This window comes from Sinocyclocheilus rhinocerous, unplaced genomic scaffold, assembly GCF_001515625.1.
Source record: "Sinocyclocheilus rhinocerous isolate Xijiao unplaced genomic scaffold, SAMN03320098_v1.1 scaffold65, whole genome shotgun sequence".
In the NCBI taxonomy this organism is placed as follows: domain Eukaryota; kingdom Metazoa; phylum Chordata; class Actinopteri; order Cypriniformes; family Cyprinidae; genus Sinocyclocheilus; species Sinocyclocheilus rhinocerous.
The window spans coordinates 278,096-285,124 of record NW_015662000.1 but is presented as its reverse complement, the minus strand read 5'-3'; positions in this window follow the sequence as shown (position 1 = coordinate 285,124).

The window sequence follows — 7,029 nt, the reverse complement described above, 5'->3', positions numbered from 1 at the left end:
TAACCTGATAAGCGATACAACACAGAGTAGGACTGCACACATTTACACGAGTCATAACCATTATCCACACCGGCTCTGGTTGATTCGGGAATATTGGACACTTACCAACAGACGGAATTAAGGCAATTACAACACATTAAAAGTGCTTCAGGGCAAATGTTTTTCTTTTTTTAATTGTCATCACATATAAACTGAGTTTATAAATATACCTGAGGCTAGACCTCTATACTTTAAAGAGACAGTTCAGCCAAGAATCTAAATTCTGTCATTTACACACCCTCATGTCAATCCAATAGACAGGCTGTATGACTTCCTTTCTGCTCTGTAACATAAAAAGATATTTTGGTAACCAAACATTACCGCTTCCATGGAAGAAAACACCATACAGGTTTGAAATTACATGAAGGTGAGTAAATGATGACAGAATATTAAAAGAATATTTCACCTAAAAATGAAAATTTGCTGAAAATTTATTCACCCTCGGGACATCCAAGATGTGGAGTTTGTTTCTCCATCGGAACGGATTTAGAGAAATTTAGCATTATATCACTTGCTCACCAATGGATCCTCTGCAGTGAATGGGTGCCGTCAGAATGTAAGTCTGAACAGCTGATAAAAACATCACAATATTTTATTTAGAATTGCTTTTGCATGTAAATGCAGCTTGATCTGTGCATATTTCTCTCCTGATTCAGACAAGACAACTTTTTCACCGGAGAAAACAATATTATGGATAGAGGACTCGCATTTTCGTCTGGCGCAATGGTTTGAGGTTAAAAACTTCTTGATGGATTTCAAACATGCAGCTCTTCAATTTACAAGACATTGATAGACTGGAGTTGTGTGAAATGCTTGTACATGATGTTTTTATCAGCTGTTTGCACTCTCATTCTGACGGCACCCATTCACTACAGAGGATCCATAGGTGAGCAAGTGATGTAATGCTCAATTCCTACAAATCTGTCTCCAAATCTCGGATGGTCTGAGGGTGAGTACATTTTCAGTAAATTTTTATTTTTGGCTGAACTTTTTCTTTCATTTTTATGTGAACTATCACTTTAACGGACTTTAGAGAGAAAAATAAGAAAGCAAGAAATGTGTCGACAACATTGTCTAAGCGAAACGTGCTTGCCGCTTGGCACCAATCAACCCACTAGCCTGTTTACAGTTCCTCAAGCAGCCACACATGTTCATGGCATTAGTCTTCAACACTACTGCAAAGAAATGACAGTGAAAGTGACTGTTTAAAATATCAAAATGGCTGCGTCTGTCGTATGGCTATGCTATGCTGTGTTGTTGCTGGAGGAAATGAGCATAAGGCATGGGTGAACTGAACGCACCGGTACACCAGCGTGGGCAGAGCAGTGCTCGACTCTGCCAGGAGATGGCATCAGGCCAGTCTCATTCTTTATACCGCATATTGTGCACTATCCAAATTCTCTCATGTCAAGAGATTGAGCAAGATCCACCGCCAATGTGAAATCTTTTTTCTTTGTATAATTAGCTTGAGAAGAAAATAAGTCCAGATGGAAAAACAAGACCTAGAGGGGCTAAAGCTGTTGCTTAGCCTTTGTTGTGTTTCTATAATGAGAGAAGTCTAACTTGAGCTTCCCTCTGGCTGTGATTGACTGTGGCTATCTACTTGCTGATTGGCTGGAGAGGTGATGCTGGCCGTGTAAGGGGGCGGGGCATCACTAATACCACTGGAATCGTTGCTGTCTGGGATGGCGATGCTGAGGGATGCGTCGGTGTCGTCGTTTTGAGCGTACTCACTGTACGGTGGAGGCTTCAGGTCATTTGCTGCATAAAACAAAGGAGAGTGCAAAGGTCATGTAAAAGGTTTGAAACAGAGATGCCTGAAGATTTCAGGACTTATAACAGTTTATTTCATTATGTTAATCTATCTATCTATCTACAGAATCTATCGTATATCTATCTATCTATGTCTTTCTATCCATCTATAGTATATCTATCTACAGTATTTATAGTATATATACACAGAATCTATCGTATATCTATCTATCTATCTATCTGTGTCTTTCTATCCATCTATAGTATATCTATCTACAGTATTTATAGTATATATACACAGAATCTATCGTATATCTATCTATCTATCTATCTGTGTCTTTCTATCCATCTATAGTATATCTATCTACAGTATTTATAGTATATATACAGAATCTATCGTATATCTATCTATCTATACACACACACCAAAATCTGCTTTTTATGTTTAAATGTCCTGATAACCACATTAATAATACAGGTGGTAAATTGTATAAAACATGGTTAATACTTACATAAAGAGAAAAAAAAAACTTTAACCAAAAAACATGAAAAGCCACATGTTTAATGCCTAATGTACATTATTAATGCACAAAAATGACCTAAAAACTACTTTAATTATAAATCGCATATACGACATGTAGGAACTTCTGGGAATGTTGTTTTACAGTTTTTCACCATAAATCACTGTATATGTTAGCATGCAAAATTTGACAGTATTTTACAGTAAAATTTTCATTGTGGTATATTAAGGTAACTTACAGTTTTTAGTGTAGCAATTTTACACAAATTTCTGTGAAAATTATTTTTATGGTAGATGAAGAGATACCAGAACACAAACATATAAACTTTTATTGACTCATTAAAATACAACTAGAATATAAAAAAAAATAATAATAAAATAACACTAATAATGCTAGCCACAAACCTTTAGCTACCATCTGCAGAACCAAACCTTCCAATGACTCAACAATTTAGCATGCATGCTAAATAGCAAGGTCATTCTTAAAAAATTACATAATTTCCTGTTTCATGCTGCAGGCCACTGCAAACCACAAATGCCTCATTTGGTCTTAAACAGCAAACAACTGCAAATGTTGCCAAACATTTCCACGGAACAGGTGACAAACTACACGTAAAACTTTTTGGGGAAAATGGGGGTTTTCCACCTCCACTTCACTCAAATATCTAGAAACTTTGAAAATGCTGAATGATGTGGCATTGAAGGTCGGCAAAAACCACATCCTGCACTGGAGATATTATCTTTCACTCTTCTAGGTCAAAGGAAACAGTATATGCATGTGTTGCTTCTTCAACCTCACGTCTGGTTCTTGGGGTTCTTTTACACACAGATCAACTTGCTGAAATCTGGTGTTCATAAACTCATGAGACATTGTTAGAGATGATGAGAGCACAAATGGAAAAGGGGGGAAATGCAAAAGAAAGATACAGGAGAATGGAGCTATGAGCCAGAATCTGCCGTTTGCTGCCAATCCACACAAGCACCAGAAGATTTCCTACTCTGCCTCTGAATGAACAATCAGTCTCAGCACAGAAACTGAACTGAAGTAAACCCGAAGCACAGAGCCTTGATTGCCAAATTCATTTCAACCTTTTCCATGTTTTAATGTCAATATCTGGCAGCTGGTGTACATAAACGTCCTTCTCAGCGTGTCAGTTATGAAACCTGCCAATTAAGAAGCATTGGTCTAATTTGGGATGGCTGATGACCCCAGGCCCACTCTCCAACTGTTGTTCCCTCTTGTCATAAAATTGTCCCTGTTAACCATTTACAGAGCAGCAGAGTGAGCGAAAGCACGAGACTTTCCCTAGAGATGTAATGTGACTGAGATGCTGTTTCTCATATTAGGGTGAAGAGACATGTTAAGTATTTACTGTTAATATAACCCTTGAGATTTGACAGTCTCCTCACCATACCATATATGTATATATTCTTGGTGATTTTCCTTGTAAACATATCTAGCATTACTGTTTTAAGCTTCTCATGGAGGGATGAACTAAGACTGTGACACACGAAAGAGCGTCAGCGCAAGAGCTCATAGTTCAACCAACATTTAATCATTTACATTCCAGCTGCGCTCTGAGCGATCACTTGGAAAGGCACTTTCAGAGATGATTTTAAGTGCGACACAGTCTACATGTACGCTGCAAACCGTATCAAGATTTGCCATATACACAGAGCGCTAAAAATAAAGCTAAATCCATCCTCCATACACAAATCATGTGCAACTAGAAAATGATTAGCAGACAAATTCCTATGTTTTGGTTTATGGTTAACTTTTTTTCGCAACACCCCATTGACCAAAAAAACCCATGACTGTATAACAGAGGAATAAAAATGCCTTCTTAACGACACAAAATGGTTTCATTAAGGCTTATCCTCAGACCCAGCAAATAAAAATCTGCTGTTTGGTATGCAAAAAATATATCTAGGAATTGAAGACACACATACAGTACCCCGCAAAAGTCTTAGGCCATTAGTATTTTCACCCCCCCAAAAAATAAAAAATTAAGCCAGCTATCTTTTGCTGTAGTATGTCAGTAGGAAATGTAAGTTTACATGCAATGTCTCCAAGATGCTTCAAGAAACCTACCTGCAAAACTATGCGCAAGTGCACCTAGGGCAAAAGCTGCTTTAAACGCAAAGGATGGTCACACAAAATGTTGATTTAATTTAGTTAATATAAGATAATTGATAAATAAAATCTATTATGGCATTATTTTTGAAAGCATCCTCACTTTACAGCATTTTTCCTCAAGTGCCTAAAACATTTCACAGTACTGTAGCTTTGCATGAAGGTTTCTTCAGGCATCTTGGAGACGTTGCCACAGTTTTTTCTGGATTTAGTCCAGAAGAATAACTGGCTTAAAACCATTTTTTTGGTGAAAATACTAATGGCCTAAGACTTTTGCACAGTACTGTACTGTATTACACATTTTATATTTCTTAAAAATACTATTATTAGGTTATTACCCTACATATTTGCATAAAACTATTGATTCATTTTCTCTATTTCTCTAAATGACTATTTGTCTGATGTGTTTATCTTGTAAATATTTTGTTTGCAAAATAAATTCATACTCCACCTTAAAGCTCTGAAACTGTCCTAAGACAGCTTCTAAACACTTTAGACAGTTATTCTTTCAGAAAAAAATAAAAATAAAAAATCCAATATAAACAAAAAAATCCAATTGATAATTACAAAATAAATAGCCAGAAGTTCCTCATTTTGAAATTAAAATACATTTTTGAAATTGTAATGTCAGCCTGTTAAAGGGGTCCTATTATGCTCTTTTGCAAAGTCTTGATTTTGTTTTGGGGGTGTACTAGAACAGGCTCTCATACTAGGTTGTTCGAAAAACACATTATTTTTCACATATTTTACATTATTACAACACCTCTCTCCCCAGTCTGGCATGAACGGCTCGAATAGTTCCTGTATCAAATGAAAGCCCGCCTTCTGAAATACGAAATGTGCTGTGATTGGTTAGCTGGGCCAGTGTGTGTTGTGATTGGTTAGCTGGGTCCGTGTGTGTTGTGATTGGCAGCACTCTGCGCCTGGATGAATGAAATGTCATGCCCTTACCATAGCCGCCTGCTGCGAGCTTCAGTGTAAATATTGCGTCAGAATCAAATCAATTTGAGCGCGATTTAAACCCAGATGATTGTAACCACTCTAAATTCGTCTGCCTTGGGAAAAGTAGCGCGTCTCCGACATAGTGATAACACTCGTTGCCTTCTCTAGTGCAGCTCAACCAGGTCTCGTCCCATTCGCCGGTATATATATGAAAATATGCGTTGTAGTCCAAACGAGTCATTCGTTGTAGTTTTTGAAAAGTGATTTCTGTTAAATAAAATATCTCCTTTTGAAATGGACTTTGAACTTTGTAACTTTGCAGATCTTTTTTATGCTCAAACAGCAACATTACAGACTAACTAAAGTTGAAAAAGTGAAAAAGCATAATAGGACCCCTTTAAACTGTGGCATGTATGGCTTCAGAAAATTCACAAAAAAATTAAATAAATAAATAAACAACATAAAAAAAAAAATTGTTGGGTCCCGGTGGCCCTGAATTATTTCTGTCCTAGTGCAGACTGGGGTGTAGCCGTACAGTGAGTCAGTCTTACCTCCAGACACGGCCTCATATGGAGGAGGCATGTCCAAATGAGAAAGCGAGGATGATGGTGGAAGAGATTCGGAGGGTTCGCCCACCGAGCCGTCGTCCTGAACTCCGTACCAACTAGGCCAGATTGATGTCTGTGGAGCAGAGCAGCAGTGGGAGTTAAAACACCCACAATCAGACGCGAATCAAACACATTACACACAACAAGCTTCTGAGTTTGACTTCTTCTGTTTAAGACAACTTTAAATACATGTGGCAGTGAAACCAGATCCGGTCGATGCTTGCTATTAAATGGTAGAATTGTGCAATCACTTGCCCAGGCCAACATACTGGTTTATTACTTACAAGACCTTGGAGTCTCAGTTTTGCTGGCAAACACAATATTATCTCAGTTTCAGTAAGGATATGATACACTTATTTTTTGTGTCATATGCAGCTTCATGAAAATTTGCTTAAAGAGAAAGTCATCTTTTAGGTTGGATCTTAATGTACTGGTATTTCCCTTCTCGATTATGCTCAGCAAAGCGGTTTGTTTAGCATTAAACAAGTTACCGTACAACCATTGTAATAAATCAGCATGCTGTAACTTCCTTTACAAATGACCTCATAAGCAGAGGCGGACAAAGTACTCAACTCCATTACTTGAGTGAAAGTACAGATACTGCTGGTCAAGCATTACTCCATTACAAGTAAAATTTGTAAAGACAGATTTTTACTTAAGTAAAAGTACAGAAGTACTTGCTTTTAGAAGTACTTAAGTACCAAAAGTAAATTTCCCTTTTTATGTCAATGCACTGTTTTATTATTGTGGTTTGTAATACTTACAATACTTCTGAAGCAACTTAGAATACATTACACCTACTGAATAAACTGACTAGCTTGTAGTATCTTTGGAATAAAGAGCTTTTAGAATGTTAAAAACCTATGGGGAAAAAAACAAAACAAAAAACATTATTGAACACCCCTACCCACCCCCACAAAAGCAGGATGGTAGTGATCTCACACAGCTCTGACAGTGTGCACACACATCTATTGGCGCTTTTCCACTGCGGGGTACGACTCGGCACGGTTTGCGTTTCCACTGCAGTTCAGTAC